This window comes from Polypterus senegalus, chromosome 10 (assembly GCF_016835505.1).
Source record: "Polypterus senegalus isolate Bchr_013 chromosome 10, ASM1683550v1, whole genome shotgun sequence".
Lineage (NCBI taxonomy): Eukaryota > Metazoa > Chordata > Cladistia > Polypteriformes > Polypteridae > Polypterus > Polypterus senegalus.
Genome location: NC_053163.1, coordinates 152383373 through 152401726, shown reverse-complemented (window position 1 = coordinate 152401726; position 18354 = coordinate 152383373). Strand labels below are relative to the sequence as shown.

The 18354-nt window shown below is 42.0% G+C and overlaps 1 protein-coding gene across 5 annotated transcripts in view; it reads left to right on the top strand.

Moving 5' to 3' along the window:
- The window catches only part of LOC120537847 (N-acetyllactosaminide beta-1,3-N-acetylglucosaminyltransferase 3-like), a 127639-nt gene that overhangs the window by 85292 nt on the left and 23993 nt on the right, over positions 1 to 18354 (top strand). For all 5 annotated transcript variants that reach the window (XM_039767082.1, XM_039767081.1, XM_039767083.1 and 2 more), the window contains exon 3: positions 15386 to 15472. The gene's annotated coding sequence lies outside the window, so the exon portion shown is untranslated. The remainder of the gene's footprint in view (positions 1 to 15385; positions 15473 to 18354) is intronic.

Genomic DNA, 18354 nt, shown 5'->3' with positions numbered 1-18354 from the left:
GTCAAAACTTTAGTGACCCGTCCAACACTGCATATGTGACAATAGTAATCTCTCTATTATAATAAAAAAATAATCTTGGGAGACAAGGCTTTTTATCCTGCGACGAGATGTGATTGTTCTCAGAGAGACCCTGTCAAATCCCACAAGACAAGACTTTGTGCCAAGAGATTTAACTACGCCCGGGGCAAGAAATAAAAGACAGAGTAGATGACAAAGTAGAATGTTGTAAAGAATTCAAAAAAGTTGGTACGATACACATGCAGAGCAGGTTAGAGATAATGGAAGTATGAAAATTCGAAAGTCTCAAAAACTGGCAGTAAAGATTGCATCAGTGCAAGCAAACGGAAATAAAAACAAAATGGCATTGTGGCATAATTCTACAAAATATTTTCACTTTTACAGGGTGTCTTGTACAGGAAAACCAATACCAGAACTGAGTTCCATATGTTAATCATTGGTAGATTTCATGCATACTTTGTCAGGTAAATAATCTCTCCATTATATAAAAAAATCTTGGGACGAGACTTTTCAGAGAGACACTGACGTCCTACAAAACAGAGTAGTTGACAAAGTAGAACGTTGTAAAGAATTCAAAAACGTTGGTGTGATACACATGCAGAGCAGGTTAGAGATAATGGAAGTATGAAAATTCAAAAGTCTCCAAATTGATAGTAAAGATCGCATTAGCGCAAACAAATGGAAAGTATTACTCTGTGAAATAACAGAACAGAGAAAAGAGATTGAATATATTGTTCGGATATTTTAAGTCGGAGACTTGTAGATCATCTAATTCGTGTTGCCATCAGTGAAAAGTAGTGTTTCTTCCCAATGCAGAGGCGTCTCTGCGAGGATTAAGATTTGTTTTTTAGTGAAAGTGAAATCCACATACGCTGTCACGCTTGGGTCACAGAGTTGCATAGATACAAAGGAGATTTTAGAGACAGTAACGTTATTCAGACACTTGAAACAAACACAAGTCTCTTTCAGGAGTGAATCGAGCTCCACGTGTAGTTGGAGGGGACAGTTCCATCTCTCAATTAAAAGAATAGAAAATCTTCCTCTTCATATGAGTGCACCAAAGAAGTGGGACCCCCAACAGGAGCAGAGGATGTCTGGGCGAGAAGAGAGACAAGGCAGTTAGACAAAAGGACAGCTGCTGTACGGGCTTCTAAACGTTTGAAGCGCTGCACGTGATGCAGATCGAGCTGCATGGCAGCAGCAGCAGCAAGCCAGCAGCTGATCGAGCAAAGATGAGGTAAAGAAAAAAACAATGTGCTTCCCATTGTATCGCCGTTATAAGAGGAGGTGTCGGAGGCGTGACCGTGTCTCCTTGGGGTACATTCATCCGCCCTCTTCACAACACGAGCAGCAGAGATGCGAAGTGGCTGGCGTGTAGCACCGGCCTTTGGTTTGGTTGGCCTGCGCAGCGAGCAGGGGCCAAAGCCCCCTTTTTAATAATTCTTTGTTTATATAGCACTTTTCTCACTACTTGGAACACTCTTCATTTAGGGAGCACCTGGGAAGTGATCCAACAATCTCCTTATTGCTGTGCCACCTGCATGGCTAATATGACTACTACAGGGTTGGTGGCTCTTGGTAAACTGTGTGAATGTGAAAAAACATTACAGACACAAGATTAAGACCCCCAGGGTGTCGAAGCTCAAATGGCCCCTTTTCGCGTCACTCCACTACCTCCTGGGTAGATAACCCCGGCCAGGCACATGCAGACACTAACCTCTTGTGAGCGTCACACTTGTCCTGTCGATTTAATAAATCTGGTAGGGGGACTGAAGTTGAGAGCTCCCAGCACTTTCCATGGATCATCTTCACCTTCCTTTTTGTGTTTTGTTAGTGTATTCAGGTAAAGTGAAAGTAACAAACTCGTGGTTAAGTGCAACGTCATATCTGCTGGAAATTGAATGTTCTTCTGATGTGGTGGTCAGCAGACATCCATTGAACATTTTTTTTTTTTAAAAGGTCTGTGCCACTTTGTGGCAAAAAGTAAAATGGAGCGGAGTGGTGTGAAGCTAAAATAAAATGCCAGGAAAACGGGGTCCTTTGTTTAGGTTCTGTGTTGGTTTGTTTTTTGCTTCTTATCTGCTGCAATGGTCTCGTTGTCTGCCATGCTATTCATGAAGAGATGAGTGGACCCTACTGAGTTGGCTTTTCCTCAAGTTTTGCTGGGGGAAGTGCATTGAAGTCCTTGGAGCAGGAGAAACTGAATTTGTTTTAGAGTGGATTATAATGGTGTAAAGGTGTCTTGCATGTTCCCCGAGTTTTAGGGAAACCTCTGTAAACTGTGGGAGGTCAACAGGAGGACAGTAATCTGCACATTATCCCAGTGTTGTTGATCTCGAGGACTGGTGCCAATTTGACCGTGCAGGTGCTGTGTTGACTGACCATGAAAGGCAGTCGCTGATCAGGACACTCAGGGAAGCTGAAGCTGTTAACGTTCTGGACAGGGGAATGCTTGATGTGCAGTGGAGTGAGACTGATCAGGGGGTGGAAGTGGTGCCCTGCTAAGAAGGACTTGCTGGTCTACATCAGTTATGGGCTGGACTGGGCCCTTATCACACTGGGACTGTAGAAGAAAGCACAGACCACTCTGTGGAGTGACATCCATAACATCATCTACAATTCTGTGATGGTCAGTGAGGTGTGCTGGGCTGGTAACATCACTTCAAGAGAGGCCCACCAAATCAACAGGCCAATTAGGAAGGTAGACACCATTATGGGATACCTTCTTGACCCACTGGATGTGGTAGAGGAGACAAGGAGGCCCCTTATGAATAATGCTGCACATCCTTTCTGACACGCTAGCATTGAGGACTTTCACTCAGTGAATTAGTTGAAAAACTCGATGGGGGTTCCTTCATCCCTGCAGTAACACGTCTTTCTAATGCCGCATAGTGACTGTGACTGCTCTCTTTATTTTTAGCCAAGTCAGAAGTTGTTTTTTTGTGTTTTTTTTTTTTTAGTAATTCTGGTTTGTAATTGAGGAAGGCAGAGGTGGTTAGTTTTATTTATGTATGTATTTTTATTTATTTAGCTTCTGTAAAATAGTTACATCCTCCCCCACCCCACCCCCCTCCACCCCACTTGGGACAAATAAAGTGCTCTCTCTCTCTGTGCGCGCGCGCTGTATAGCGCCTTTCCTGTCTCTGTCTGTCTGTCTACTATATTGTAGCAACCTCCACGTCCGGTTCGAAAAGAAGAAGAAAACAGACGGACGAAGTAAAGCTCACAAAACCATTTACTTGAACAATAAAGAAGGAAAAAAACCACAGGGTTATAACAGCGAAAAAAATGAACGTCTTTGACTTTGAACTCTTTACAATTTCCTATATTTCTCTCATTTGTGGTCCTGAGAGACGCCATTAAAGAAAAGCAAAAACCAAACAGAAAAATGGCGACTTCGTAACCCACAACACGACCTTCTAGCCCCTTCTCCAACGAATCTCACGACATTTCTGTGTCAATCATTACCCCGCTGTCAGTTCTCCACACTGTAATCCGCCTTCCCTCAATCGGACCCAACAGTCACTCCGAAAGGGCTTCAACCTGGCTGGGATGCTACAATATAGTGACTTTCACATCTTTGTCTGTCTGTCCGTGTTTATGTCTGTCTCTCCATTTATCATCTATCCTCTCTCTATCTCATATCTCTCTATTATATAGTGCCTTTCATATCTATTAGACAAACATGAAAAGCACTATATGTCTATCATACAGTGCCTTTCATATCCATCCATCCATCCATGCAGAACTGGGCACAAAGTAGGACTGATCCCAGGGCGAGACGAGTTGTGGAATAAACCCGTGAGGACGGGCAGATTGACATGCTGTTTATTAAGCAAACGATGTGCGTATGGTGAGCAGTAAAAACCAATTGTACGCTCAGATGAAAGCCGTTCTCATTAAGAAGATAATAATGGGGGCAAGGGTACAAGGCTATATACAGGGTGGGCCATTTATATGGATACACCATAATAAAATGGGAATGGTGGGTGATATTAACTTTCTGTTTGTGGCACATTAGTATATGTGAGGGGGGAAACTTTTCAAGATGGGTGGCCATTTGGAAGTCAGCCATTTTGGATACAACTTTTGTTTTTTCAATAGGAAGAGGGTCATGTGACACATCAAACTTATTGGGAATTTCACAAGAAAAACAATAGTGTGCTTGGTTTTAATGTAACTTTATTCTTTCATGAGTTATTTACAAGTTTCTCTTTGTTTACAGCCATTGACATATCGCAGAGGTTAACACGTGAGGAGCGGATAGAAATTGTGTTGATGTCTGGTGAACGCAGTAACCGGGTCATTGCAGCAGATTTCAATGCAAGACACCCTACGAGACCACCCATCTCCCATGCTACAGTTAGCAAACTGTTTGCTAAGTTTCATGAAACTGGTTCAGTTTTGGATTTGCCAAAATGTGGACACATGAAACTGTCACTAATGAAGAAACATCAGTGGCTGTCCTAGCTTCATTCAGCAAGAGCCCACAGCGTAGCACTCGCCGCATGTCACTGGAGAGTGGCATTAGTCGAACATCCCTTCGGCGGATATTAGCTACTCACAAATGGCACCCTTACAAACTCCAGCTACTGCAGCATCTCAATGAGGATGACCCAGATCGGTGCACTGAATTTGCAGAATGGGCAAAACAAAAATTGGAACAGGACCCTCAGTTTACGCAGAAGATTTTGTTCAGTGATGAGGCAAACTTTTATGTGAATGGTGAAGTTAACAAACAAAACCACCGCTATTGGTCTGACACTAACCCACATTGGATAGATCCCTCCAAGACTGTTGGAACAAAAAAATTGATGGTGTGGTATATGGGGTACAAAGATAGTGGGGCCATTCTTCATCAATGGAAACCTCAAGGCCACTGGATATGCGAAATTGCTACATGATGATGTGTTTCCCTCTTTATGCACTGAAGCTGGCACGTTCCCTGAGTTCTTCCAGCAAGATGGTGCACCACCACATTATGGGTGTCAGGTCCGAGCATTCCTAGATGAACAGTTTCCTGGAAAGTGGATTGGTCGCCGTGGTCCAGTTGAATGGCCCCCAAGGTCTCCTGATCTGACCCCCTTAGACTTTTATCTTTGGGGTCATCTGAAGGCAATTGTCTATGCTGTGAAGATACGAGATGTGCAGCACCTGAAACTATGGATACTGGAAGCCTGTGCTAGCATTTCTCCTGTGGTGTTGCTATCAGTGGGAGAAGAGGGTTGCATTGACAATCCAACACAATGGGCAGCACATTGAACACATTTTATAAATGGTCAGAAACTTGTAAATAACTCATGAAAGAATAAAGTTACGTTAAAACCAAGCACACCATTGTTTTTCTTGTGAAATTCCCAATAAGTTTGATGTGTCACATGACCCACTTTCTATTGAAAAAACAAAAGTTGGATCCAAAATAGCCGACTTCCAAATGGCCACCATGGTCACCACCCATCTTGAAAAGTTTCCCCCCTCACATATACTAATGTGCCACAAACAGGAAGTTAATATCACCAACCATTCCCATTTTATTAAGGTGTATCCATATAAATGGCCCACCCTGTACATTAGATATCTAGTTTAACCTTCACTTTGAGTAAACATCTGGAAGATAAGTACAAAGTGGCCTTTGTACTTGCTTAAAATGCTTAACATGAAATTTGCTGGACCGTAAGGCATCTCTTTCTTGTTATAACTGATATGTCTTTCTAGTTGCCTTTAGTTCTAAGCTAAACTTATACTATATACTGTAGCACATAACATATTTCACTACTCCACACACACCTGCCTGTCGTGTGCACACAGATGTACGCATCCAAAGGTGCACAGTCTGGAAATGTAGAGATAAAGTAGAGCGTTGTCAACACAGGTGGCTCATGCAAACTCTACTCAGATTGTGGTCAGGCCAGGACTGGACCCCTGTTTTTCTGGAGCTTTAAGGAAGTGGCTCTGACAAGTGCACCATCATGCTGTTCATTTTTTTGTTTAAGGCAATTAAGTTCTTTTACGGTGTAGTCAAAGTTGCTAATCCAAATGAGTGTAATGGGGGCCTACTAGAGCATGTGGGAACTTTGGGTGCAGGATGCCAGTCAGTAATGGCTAAAGCCCATTTGGAGCCCAAGGCCCCATACGCCAGTCCTCGGTGTACTCTGTATTATTAGACTTGTGGGGCAAGGGGGTGTCCCCCTTGGTGTCCAGACTGTGAGGCCCTTCAGTAACACAAACCCTTTGAATTCATATCACGTATTTAACACCATTGATCACAATATTCTTAGAAATCGTCTTAGTCAATGGGTGGGCCTCTCTGGCAGTGTCTTAAATTGGTTTGAATCCTACCTGGCAGGGAGAAAATTCTTTGTTAGTTGTGTCAATCCCATGATATCCAATATGGTGTTCCACAAGGCTCTATCCTTGGTCCGCTGCTCTTCTCAATCTACATGCTTCCGTTAGGTCAGATTATCTCGGGTTACAACGTGAGTTACCACAGCTATGCTGATGACACACAGCTGTATTTATCAATAGCACCTGATGACTCCGACTCTCTCAATTCACTAACACAATGTCTTACTGGTATTTCTGAATGGATGAATAGTAATTTTCTCAAGCTAAATAAAGAGAAAACTGAAATTTTAGTAATTGGCAATAATGGATACAATGAGGTTATCAGAAATAAACTTGATGCATTAGGATTAAAAGTTAAGACGGAAGTAAAAAACTTAAGGGTAACTGACTGTAGCCTGAATTTTTAAATCGCATATTCATCAGACCACTAGGACAGCATTTTTTCACTTAAGAAACATAGCAAAAGTTAGACCTCTTATCATTGAAAGATGCTGAGAAATTAGTTCACGCGTTTGTTTTCAGTCGACTAGATTACTGTAACGCACTCCTCTCAGGACAACCTAAAAAAGACATAAATCATTTGCGACGAGTGCAGAATGCAGCTGCTAGAATCCTAACTAGGAAAAGAAAATCCGAGCACATCACCCCAGTCTTAGCGTCACTACACTGGTTACCTGTGTCATTCAGGATTGACTTTAAAATTCTGCTTATGGTTTATAAAGCCTTAAATAATCTTGCTACATCTTGTATATTGGAATGTCTGACACCTTATATTCCAAATCGTAACCTCAGATCCTCAAATGAGTGTCTCCTTAGAATTCTAAGAGCTAAACTTAAAAGAAGTGGTGAGGCGGCCTTCTTCTGTTATGCACCTCAAATCTGGGATAGCCTGCCAATAGGAATTCGCCAGGCTGATACAGTAGAGCACTTTTTAAAACACTGCTAAAAACACTTTACTTTTAATATGGCCTTTTTATAACTTCACTTTAACTTAATCCTGATACTCTGTATGTTCAATTCATTATAATAACTATTCATGGTGGCTCTAAAATCTGTACTGACTCCTACACTCTCTTCAGTTTCTTTTTCCGTTTTTTCCGGCGCAGGCCACCACCACCTAATCAAAGCATCATGATGCTCCAACATTGATGGACTAAAAGCCAAAAGTCTACGTGACCATCATCATCATCAAGTCCTTCCGTGAGAACCCTAAATCCAAAGAGGACTGTTTCATTTATGTTAGGTAGAATGCACAAAGGGGACTGGGTGGTCTCATGGTCTGGAATCCCTACAGATTTTATTTTTTTCTCCAGCCGTCTGGAGTTTTTTTTGTTTGTTTTTTCTGTCCCCCCCTGGCCATTGGACCTTACTCTTATTCTATGTTAATTAATGTTGACTTATGTTTTTTTCTTACTGTGTTTTTTATTCTTCTATTCTTCATTATGTAAAGCACTTTGAGCTACATTTTTTTTTGCATGGAAATCTGCTATATAAATAAATGTTGTTGTTGTTAACCGTGTGTGTGCCTCCTGCTGTCCGGAGTGTGCCCGATTTCAACCCCTTTACTTTCTTAACCACGGAAAATGTGCAATTCAGTCATTATCATTAGAGCCTGATGACAGGTGGGGGCGGATGCAGAGTGGCCCCCTCGGTGTCTGGAGCTTAACTTTCGTCACCAGCTCTAATGCCAGTCAGTGTCATTGTGATGAGGCATGTCCCAGATCTCTTTAAATGTTGGCATCATTTGGGATTTTTTTTTTAATTTTGTTTTTAATAACTATTTTTGACTAGCATTGTACACACTGGAAACTGTTGTGGAAAAGAGAGTTATGACAGAATTGGATGCCATCATGAAAAATCCCCCTCAATCCCCTCCAGCCTCAGGCTTATTTCACCACAGAGTGTTAAGAAGCACCTCTAGGGGTCTTTTCTGCCCACTGCGGTCAAGCAGTTCAATGCTTCCACCTGAAGTATTTATCAAGGCTGTCAAAAGGCAGGGCCTGTTAAAGCCCATTGCAGCACTCCAAATCTGAATTTGGGCTATACAAAAATAAATTGTCTCTCTATTATTATAATAAACAAATCCTGGGATGAGACTGTTTAGCCTAGGAAGAGACGGGACGTGACTTTATTCAGAGAGATACTTTATCGTCCCACGAGACTTTGTGTGAAGAGATTTAACCACGCCCGGGGCCAGAAATAAAAGACAAAGAGTAGATGACAAAGTAGAACATCGTAAATAATTCCCCCTTGGGATTAATTATCTATCTATCTATCTATCTATCTATCTATCTATCTATCTATCTATCTATCTATCTATCTATCTATCTATCTATTGCGTGATACACATGCAGAGCAGGTTAGAGATAATGAAAGTATGACAAATCCAAAGTCTCAAAAAAATGATAGTAAAGATCGATAGTAAAGGTTTAAAAGAAAAAACCTGAGACGAAACATTCTCGGAGATATAGACCCGCGAGACGAGACTTTATGCAAAGAGATTTGGAAAAGTCTTGCCCACATCTAAAACATTTACAACCAATCACACGGTTCAATCATTTTTCATTTGTGTGAATGCTGTTGTCAGACACAATTCATGTAGCGAGAAAGAAACGATATTCACTCACGGGCAGTTATACGTTGCATTGTCACGATGTAATTCTAAACACAGCATCAAAATACAATGCGATATTGACAAAAAGGTAATTCCAAATATTTACTGAAATGTTAAAGTAAAAGTGTAAGTTTAAAAAGTATCTGAGTGAATTTCAAAGCCAAAAAGAGCGAAAACACATAACACAAACGAATAACTCTAAGGCAACATGAAACATAAATGCAGAGCAGGTTATCGATTATGAAAGTACTACAATTCGAAAGTCTTGAAAATCTGATAATAAAGATCACAATAGCGCTAACAAGTGGAAATTATTACTCAGTGAAATTAACGGAACAGCGAAAAGAGATTGAATATATGGACATAGGTGATATGACATAAGTATGTAGACATTGTTCAGCTTTACACTAAGTCAGAGACTTGTAGATTATCTAATTTGTGTTGCCATCAGGTAAAAAGCAGTGTTTCTTCCCAATGAAGAGTCATATCCGCGAGAATTTAAGATTTGTTGTTTGGTGAAAGTGAAATCCACACACGCAAGCCACAGAGACGCAAAGTTGCTGGCGTGTAGCGCAGGCAGGGAAGCGCTCTAGTATTAATTTTATTTTTAATTGATTGATTGATTGACTATATTACGAAGAACATTCAAAAAGTTTCTGCATTTTTTTTTTAACTCTTCATTAACAATTTTTAAAACAAATTACATCACTTTTTTACATATTCATCTTCCTTTGTGATGCAATTTTCCCAGCGTTGTACCAACTTTTCAACGCAGTCAGCAAAAAAATCTGTCTCTTATATAGTGCCCTGCATATCTATCTATATGTCTCTGTCTCATTACACAGTTCATTATCTATTTGTCCATCCGTCCAGGCAAAACTAGGCATAAAGTAGAAATGATAAAATTGGATACCATCATTAAAAATCCCCTCCAGGAGGAGGTGCTGCTGCTGCTTTTTTCATCTGAATTTCCTTTTGAAATTAATAAAGTTTTATCTAATCTAGTCAAGACAGAATGTAAAAAGTTCAGATTAGGTGTGTACGCCCGTTTCCACACTCGCATCGAGATGTGTAAAAACTAAACTTGGTGTAACGCTGCAGTCATTTTTACGGCAGCCTCGGCCCACGTGTACGCATGTTTCTGCTCGGTTTTGTAAATGGGCCACACTCTGTATCAAAGCAGTGCTGCTGTTTCTGTGTCGTTTCCCTTTCTTTTTCATATTTCAATTAATGATGCAGGCTTCTCTTGATTATAGTCAATCTGTAACAGTATAATGGTGCACGGAATGGACAAAGTCTTCCAACTACTATGGCTGCTGTAGTGTTATTACAAGACAATGCAAATGGAAGAATTAGAAGGGAAGCGCGTATTTACAGGACATACTGACTTCATGTCCAGTGATGATTTTTTGGCTTCAAAAGTCAATTTCGAATTCCAAGAGCTCTCCTCGTGGAGTTGTGTGCAAAACTGAGGCAGAAATTGTGATGCTTTACCTGCTCTTTTGCAAGTTCTGTCCACCCTTGGGAGCTTTTCAACGTGAACTGGCTGACCGATCAGGTATTTCTCAGTCATTATGGAGTCGCACCATGCCAGCTCTATGAGATGTTATTATCCACTTGTCATCCAGATAAGATTTTCTTACACGGTGTTTGAAGGGACAAACATCAAAGCCCAATTCTTAGCAACGTCCGGTTTTCCAAATGTAATCTGAGCGAATCGACTGCATGCACGTTACTATTGCAACGGCGCTGGACAAGTTACATCAGCCAGGGATGAATCCCCAAAAGAATGAACCGACATTTTATCTATAGCAGGAACACCTATAAAAACGGCTACTCCACACAGTCGCAGGTGATTTCAAACCAAAACTAGTGCAGCAAAAGGCAAGCAGTCCTTTTAATTATACAGAGCCATGTAAAGAGCAGAGAATCGTTGTGTCGCTCGGAGCCAACACTACACTATAAAGGTGCCTTCAGAGAATGTAAATAGAAAGCATTTCCACTCTGATTTAATGAAAATTTATCTGTGATGCGAAAACGCATCTCATTTATGTTGACGGGATATACAAGTGTCTAACCAGTAATTGCAGCAACTCGCTGCTCAAACGGTGTGAGCCCCGGAGTTCTTCTCCCTCATCCAGTGTTGTTGACACTCAGACGGTGGGCTGCGTCTCACCTTTTCACATCGACTTTGATATCTGACCACTTCTTTATATTGCCACTGTGCAACTTTCTGAACTTGAACTTTTTATTGTCTCCGCCACGCTGTGCCACTCCATTACTTTCTTTTTGTTGCTTAAACCACTGCTTAAGCCACCAAAAAGTACATTTTTCCTTGACTCATCTTCACTGAGCAGGACCTCCATTTTGTATTTTCTTTTTCTTTTACACCTGCTTTTGCCATTTTCTTTTAACAAAAGAATGAATGGAAGGGCTATTTATATTGATTTACATATTCAAATATGTGAAATTCTGGGAGGAGTCAGGGTGGAGCTATATTAAGGTTCACGCTGATTGGGATTTCTAAACATAAAGTGCGTAGAACTTTGCTTATGCAGTTTTATGCATCAATTTTTTTTTTGTACATACGCACATTTCTAGTTTTGTCCGTACGCCATGTTTTATTGTGAATTGAATGCAAGTTGTTATACATGAGGCCAACTGGATTTAGGGATTGTCTGCCATCGTTTTCTGAATATCCCCCACCAAACCTTAGTCAAATCAGATGGGATGGAGACCGCTGGTGGACATCTAATTTCAGGTCTCTCCACAGATGCTCAATTGTGTTCAGTTGCAGGTTTTACCTGTGCCAGTTGAGAACATTCACGGAGTTGTCTCTAAGCTACTCTTTTGTTGTCTTTGCTTTGTCTTATTGGAAGGTTGAACCATCTACTCCACTGGGCCCTTTATCTGAAAAATGTACTGAGGTGCTGTACAATGTCTGACTGTGTGCTTTGACCTCCCAAGAAAAATTAGAAACATTGACAACCTTCAAGAAGAATCTGAATGAGATGTTGGGACAGTTTAGCTATTAGCTAAACAAATGGGCTTGATGGACTGAATGATTTTGTTTGTCAAATTTCTAAGGTTTTTACATAAAGGTCACGCAAAAAGAATTTCCCTTGGGGGATTAATAGAGTATATCAAATCAAAAATCTGTCCAATGCGAGGTCCAGAGTTCTCTGGAGCAGGTTTTTCATGTCTGTGCTTTCCCTCCGCCGTGTCTAGTCTCCCGACGCCTGCTATCCCACAGCATGATACTGCCAACACCGTGCTTCGCCATTTGAATGGTATTGCACTGGCGAGGAGTGGTGTCTGGTTTCCACTTTCTCAAAAGGGCAGGTGGTACGAATTTTTGTGAGGCCCTGGCAGTGGAACGAAAGTGTGTGATGGTTTGAGGTTCTCAAACAACTTGCATGGGGTTTGGGAGACCACCACATCAAATGGATGGTGAGATGGCGCTGTCTGACTGGCGTTTTGTTGGTCACATGGTGGAAGCAGCATTAGATTGCTGGCAGCACGAGAGACTGTGAGGATGATTGAAGCAGTCGTGTGCTGGTGCGAAACATGGGTGGAATAGTTTTTAGTCTTTCTAGTTATGGGGCAGATGAGTGGAGTAGAGATTGTGGTGTGAAATAGTAATATGGAGACCAAGAAGACAGATGTTTCGTTTTCTGTTCTCGTTCCTTCCAGATTAGGGCAAGACCTACTGAACAAATTGAGAAGTGCAGTGTGGGTGTAGTTTACCAACTCGTGTGGAGCTGTGCAGAAGTGCATGGCAGTCGTTGAAGTTGGCAGAGCTGCTGAACAAATTGGGAGTGGGCAGGCCATTGATTTGTAGTTCCTAGGTGACGAGGTGTCAGCCACCATTGGAACAGGAACAATGTAGGGTGATTTCCAAAACCGCAGCACTTTTGGCAGCCTGAACAGGTGACAGAGGATACCACAAAGCTGGTCAGCACAGGCCTTAAGAGGAAATGCAAAGATTATCCAAGTTCCACATACACAAAGATTAAGCACGGGACTACAATGAAAGTTCCCACATCCATGAGGTCTTAACTAGCATAACACAATATTGATATTTCAATCGGGGTCATCCCAGAAGAACTGGGTGCAAAGTAGGACATGCCACCAGAGCTCAGCCTTGTTTCAACTTGAGCCAGTTTGGGTTTGTCTAGTTAATACAAGTCTTTGAGATTAACCCCTGGGGGGTGGAGATTTCTGAAGGAAAACGCAGGGAGAACATGCAAGTTAAAGATGGCATTCAAAGATGTGCCACTAGAATCCGACTAATGTCCCTGGATTCTTGAAGTCTTAGCTAACATAATAAAATATTAACAATCCAATTTGGGACATCCCAGAAGTACTGGGCGCAAAGTAAGAAATGACTCTGGACATGACATCATTCCATCAAAGGTCCAGTTTGGGTTTGCTGGTTGAGATACGTCTTTGAGAATAACCACGGCGACTGGGGGTCCCTGGAAGAAAATGCCTGCGCGATGCACACAAAGATGGGGCAATGGATTCCAACTAAAGTCCCTGGATCCATGAGGTCTTATCGAACAGATCGCCTATAATATCACTAAGTGCAAAGCAGGACATGCCACCAGTCACTCAAAGAGCTTGCTCACTCCTCTTCCCACTTGGCACAATTGGGGTTTGCTGATTAACATGCATCTTTAAGATTAACTCTTGTTGGTTAAGATACGTCTTTGAGATTAACCCCTGAGAGTGGAGGTCCCAGATGGAAAACACGGGGAGAACATACAAGTTCCATGCAGTCAGAGATCTGCCATCAGATTCCAACTAATGTCCCTGGATAAATGAAGTCTTAACTAGCATAATACAATATTAACATTTCAGTTTGGCTCATCCCAGAAGTACAGGGTGCAAAGTAGGACATGCCACAAATCCATCAAAGAGCTCACTCCTGTTCCCACTTGAGCCAGTTTGGGTTTGCCGATTAAAATGCATCTTTAAGATTCACTCTAGGGAGGCAGAATCTCTGGAGAAAAACTCAGAAGAACTGAGAACAGACATTGGACAAATGAGGGCAGACCATTCAGTCCATCAAGCTCGTTTGGAGAGAACATGCATGCTCCCAAAGATGGTGCACTGGATTCCAACTAAAGTCCCTGGATCCATGAGGTCTTGCATAATAATATATAAAAATATATAATCTTTCTAATCTGGGTAATCCCAGAAGGTACAGGGTGCAAAGTAGGACTAGTCACCCGTCCATCAAAGAGGTCACTCCTGTTCCCACTTGAGCCAGTCTGGGTTTGTCGGTTAAGATTTGTCTTTGAGATTAACACCTGTGGTGTGGAAGTCCCTGAAGAAAAACACAGGGAGAACATGCAAGTTCCATGCACTCAAAGATGTGCCGCCAGATTCCAACTAATGTCCCTGGATCCTTGAGGTCTTATCTTCCATAATACAATATTCACATTCCAATTTGGCTCATCCCAGACGTATGGGTGCAAAATAGGAAATGGCTGTAGACCGGACACCATATCATCAAAGGGCTAGTGGAGGTCCCTGATGGAAAACACAGGGAGAACATGCAAGGAACCCAGGGAGGAACACACACACACACACACACACACACACGGTTTACATGCAAATCTCACCCAGATGACGAGGCTTGTTCTTGAGGCCAGGTCCTGGGTTTGTGAGGAGCGGCGGTGGACCCTGCACCAGAGCACGTCTCCCACATTTCCATTTTTGTATAACGCTCTTCACAGAGTGCAGGTACAAAGTGCTGTGACAAGTTCTCCAGCGAAATGCGACAAATGTTACACAAGGAGGACATGAAGACAAAGAGGAATTTTGGGACTGATTAACGCAAATGGAGCCCAGCCCTGTCTGCCCCCTTAATTAATTGTTGACCTACGGCCAGATTAGATTTTTCTCTTTCTAATACGACATTTAACTCACTAGCTACTGTTTCCGAAATGCCTCGACTGCAGCCCAGAGAGGAAAAGTGTGAAGGTTTTGTTTTGAATTGATATCCGCTTTAGCAGATTAGGTACACGTGATAAGCTCGTCTATACCTGTTGTTATATCTGTTCACGTTTCAACGTGATTTATGGAGGGCTACTTTAGACTAATCAGATTTTGAAAAAAAAAACATGTTTTGAAAAAAAGTGGAAGGATTCATGGGGCCCCATGAGAGAGGAAGGGAAAGAAAAAAAGAAAAATCGAAAATTGCATGAAAAAGGAAACGCAACAGGAAGTTCCAGGGAGTGGTGATAAACACGACTGCTAATGGTTATTTCAAAGTGAAGGGGCAAAGCAAAGGTTAAAAATCGAACGTCCGCAGATGTCTGGACCTGATAAACCTTTTTGCATCTGCCTTTTTTGTTTTTTTAATGTTAATAGTGATGTATATTTTTAATTTTTTTTTAGTCTTAAAACCTTGAGAGATTACAGTGGGACTACGGGATGCTGAGGATAGCGAGCTCTTCTGCTGACATTATTGCTTAACTTCTGGAGGTGAGTTCTTGATTACTTCACCAATTTTTTTTTTTTTTTGCTTTTTGAAATCTGATGGGTTTTGCCCCCAGGCTCGAGTCCAAATGGCTTGAGAGACTTGGGTTTATATGCTAGTCAGACCACAATCTGTATAGGAGTCTCTGTTGTTCTCCTTGTGCCCGTTGGGCATTATTTTAGGTGAGTTTGTGTATATGTGTGCATTCATATGTTAGGTTTGCTGACACTGTATAAGCGTGTGATGGTCTAGTGTCCCACCCAGCATTTGTTCCTGCCCTCGGGGGCGCCTGCTCTACCAGTTCAGGTGACTGGACAGCGAGATCCATGAGGCCTTTATATAATCTATCTATATCATTCCAATCTAGGAGATCCCAGAAGTACTGGATGCAAAGTAGGACATGCTACCAGTCCATCAATGAGCTCACTCCTGTTCCCACTTGAGCCAGTTTGGTTTTGCTGATTAAGATACATATTTAAGATTAACTCGGGAGAGCAGAATCCCTGGAGAAAAACGCACAAGAACTGAGAACATACATTAGACAAATGAGAGCAGACCATTAAGTCCATCAAGCTCGTTTGGAGAGAACAGAGAGAACATGCATGCTCCATTCACCCAAAGATGGGGCACTGGATTCCACTTAAAGTCCCTGGATCTATGAGGTCCTACATAATATATCTACAGGTATATCATTCCAATCTAGGTAATCCCAGAAGTACAGGGTGCAAAGTAGGACATGCCCCCAGTCCATCAAAGAGCTCACTCCTGTTCCCACTTGAGCCAGTTTGGTTTTGCTGATTAAGATACATATTTAAGATTAAATCTAGGGGGGCAGAATCTCTGGAGAAAAACACACAAAAACTGAGAACATACATTGGACAAATGAGGGCAGACCATTCAGTCCATCAAGCTCGTTTGGAGAGAACATGCATGCTCCCAAAGATGGTGCACTGGATTCCAACTAAAGGCCCAGGATCCATGAGGTCTTATTTAAAACTATATAAAAATATATAATCTTTCCAATCTGGGTGTAATCCCAGAAGGTACTGGGTGCAAAATAGGACTAGCCACCAGTCCATCAAAGAGGTCACTCCTGTTCCCACTTGAGCCAGTTTGGGTTTGTTGGTTAAGATACGTCTTTGAGATTAACCCCTGGGGGTGGAGGTCCCAGATGGAAAACGCAGGGAGAACAGGCTGTGCCATTTCAGGTGACTGGAGAGTGAGAACTTAACCCCAGAAGTTGCTGGTCGATGTCTACAGATGTGCTATAGAAAGCCAATGAACCAGCCATTTTAACACCACACACACAGTAGGGCCAATTCACCTAAACTCCATGTCTTTGGACCGCGAGAGAAACCCCACACAGATACGGAGAGAACATGCAAACTCCTGTCATTTTTTATATTAGGTCCGTCAATTTGAGATACCTAAATGAGAAACATATATGTTTATGGACGTTGCTTGTAAGATTTTTTTTAGCCAAATTATTTCCTTCATTGTAAAATGTTGGGACGGCTGGTGGTATAAACAGAGAGCTACAGGAGTTTCATGGAGTTAAGAGTCCCTTTTGTCACATAATCAGCGAACAGTTTTTCTGAAGTGTGCCTTTGAATGCAAATAAATAAATAAATGAAAGCCTACTAATACAGCCCAATTCCTACATATTTTCTGTGTAAGCCCAGGATCCTAGACACTATTGAAATCATCAGGGGGAAAAAAAAAATTAAGATGTAGAGATGTCCGGTAATTAAAAGGAACTTCTCTGGTCTACCACTCTCCTATAGAAAGACACAGGAATCTGGCAGTGTTGTGACCAGGTTAATGGCCAAGTAATACTGTTTCCTGCATTTACAATATGCCTTGCATCACTCATCGATGGCAGGTGCTTGTAGTGCGACTAGGATCTTTTTAGGATTTGTTTCTGCGGCAGCATTGGGAGCCTGCAGTTGCCTCGGTGACCGATTACATTGTTTTCTACAGACGTGACAATCCTGCTTTGGGACACTTTTCAGCGTGTCGTCCCGTTTGGGGGAGCTCCAAAAGAGTTTTAAAACCTTCCAATATACAGTAATCCCTCGCTATATCGCGCTTCGACTTTCGCAGCTTCACTCTATCGTGGGTTTTATATGTAAGCATGTCTAAATATATAACGCGGATTTTTCACTGCTTCGTGGGTTCTGCGGACGATGTGTCTTTTTACTTCTGGTACATGCTTTCACAGTTGGTTTTCCCAGTTGATTTCATACAAGGGACGCTATTGGCAGATGGCTGAGAAGCTAACCAATCGGAGCATGCAGTTAAGTTCCTGTGTGCTGACTGGCTCAGCGACGGAGCGCCGAATTTGATTCCGCGGCGTTAAGCACAAAGTCTTGTCTCGCTCATTCAGCATCAACGTGTTTCGCTGTGTAAAGAGTTAACTTTTGTGCTCTTTTGTGTTTATCTTTGTGTGTAGTCAAGCCCTTCATTACGGCTCCAAAACGATCTACGATCTGCTACTGCTTCGGGGGCCGTGCCCATGCGCCAACGGAAGATGTTAACGATTGCTGAAAAGGTAAAAGTTTTGGATATGTTGAAGGAAGGGAAAAGCTACACCGCTGTAGGACGCCATTATGGCATCAATGAGTCCACGATTCTTTTATTAAAAAGGAGGAAAAGAATATAAGATCTACGGCCGCAGTGTTCTTTAACCAGGGCGCAAAACGAGTTGTAAGTGGAACGTAATAAGATGTTAGTCTGGATGGAATCTGCTTTAGGGATTTGGATTGAAGAACAATGGCGGTGCTACACAGTCGCCTGAAGCGGCTCCTTTAAGAGCTGTGACGCTCTCCTTTGTTGTGCAGTAAAACTAAACTCATCGTTATCGGACAAATCGTCGTGTCATTGTTGG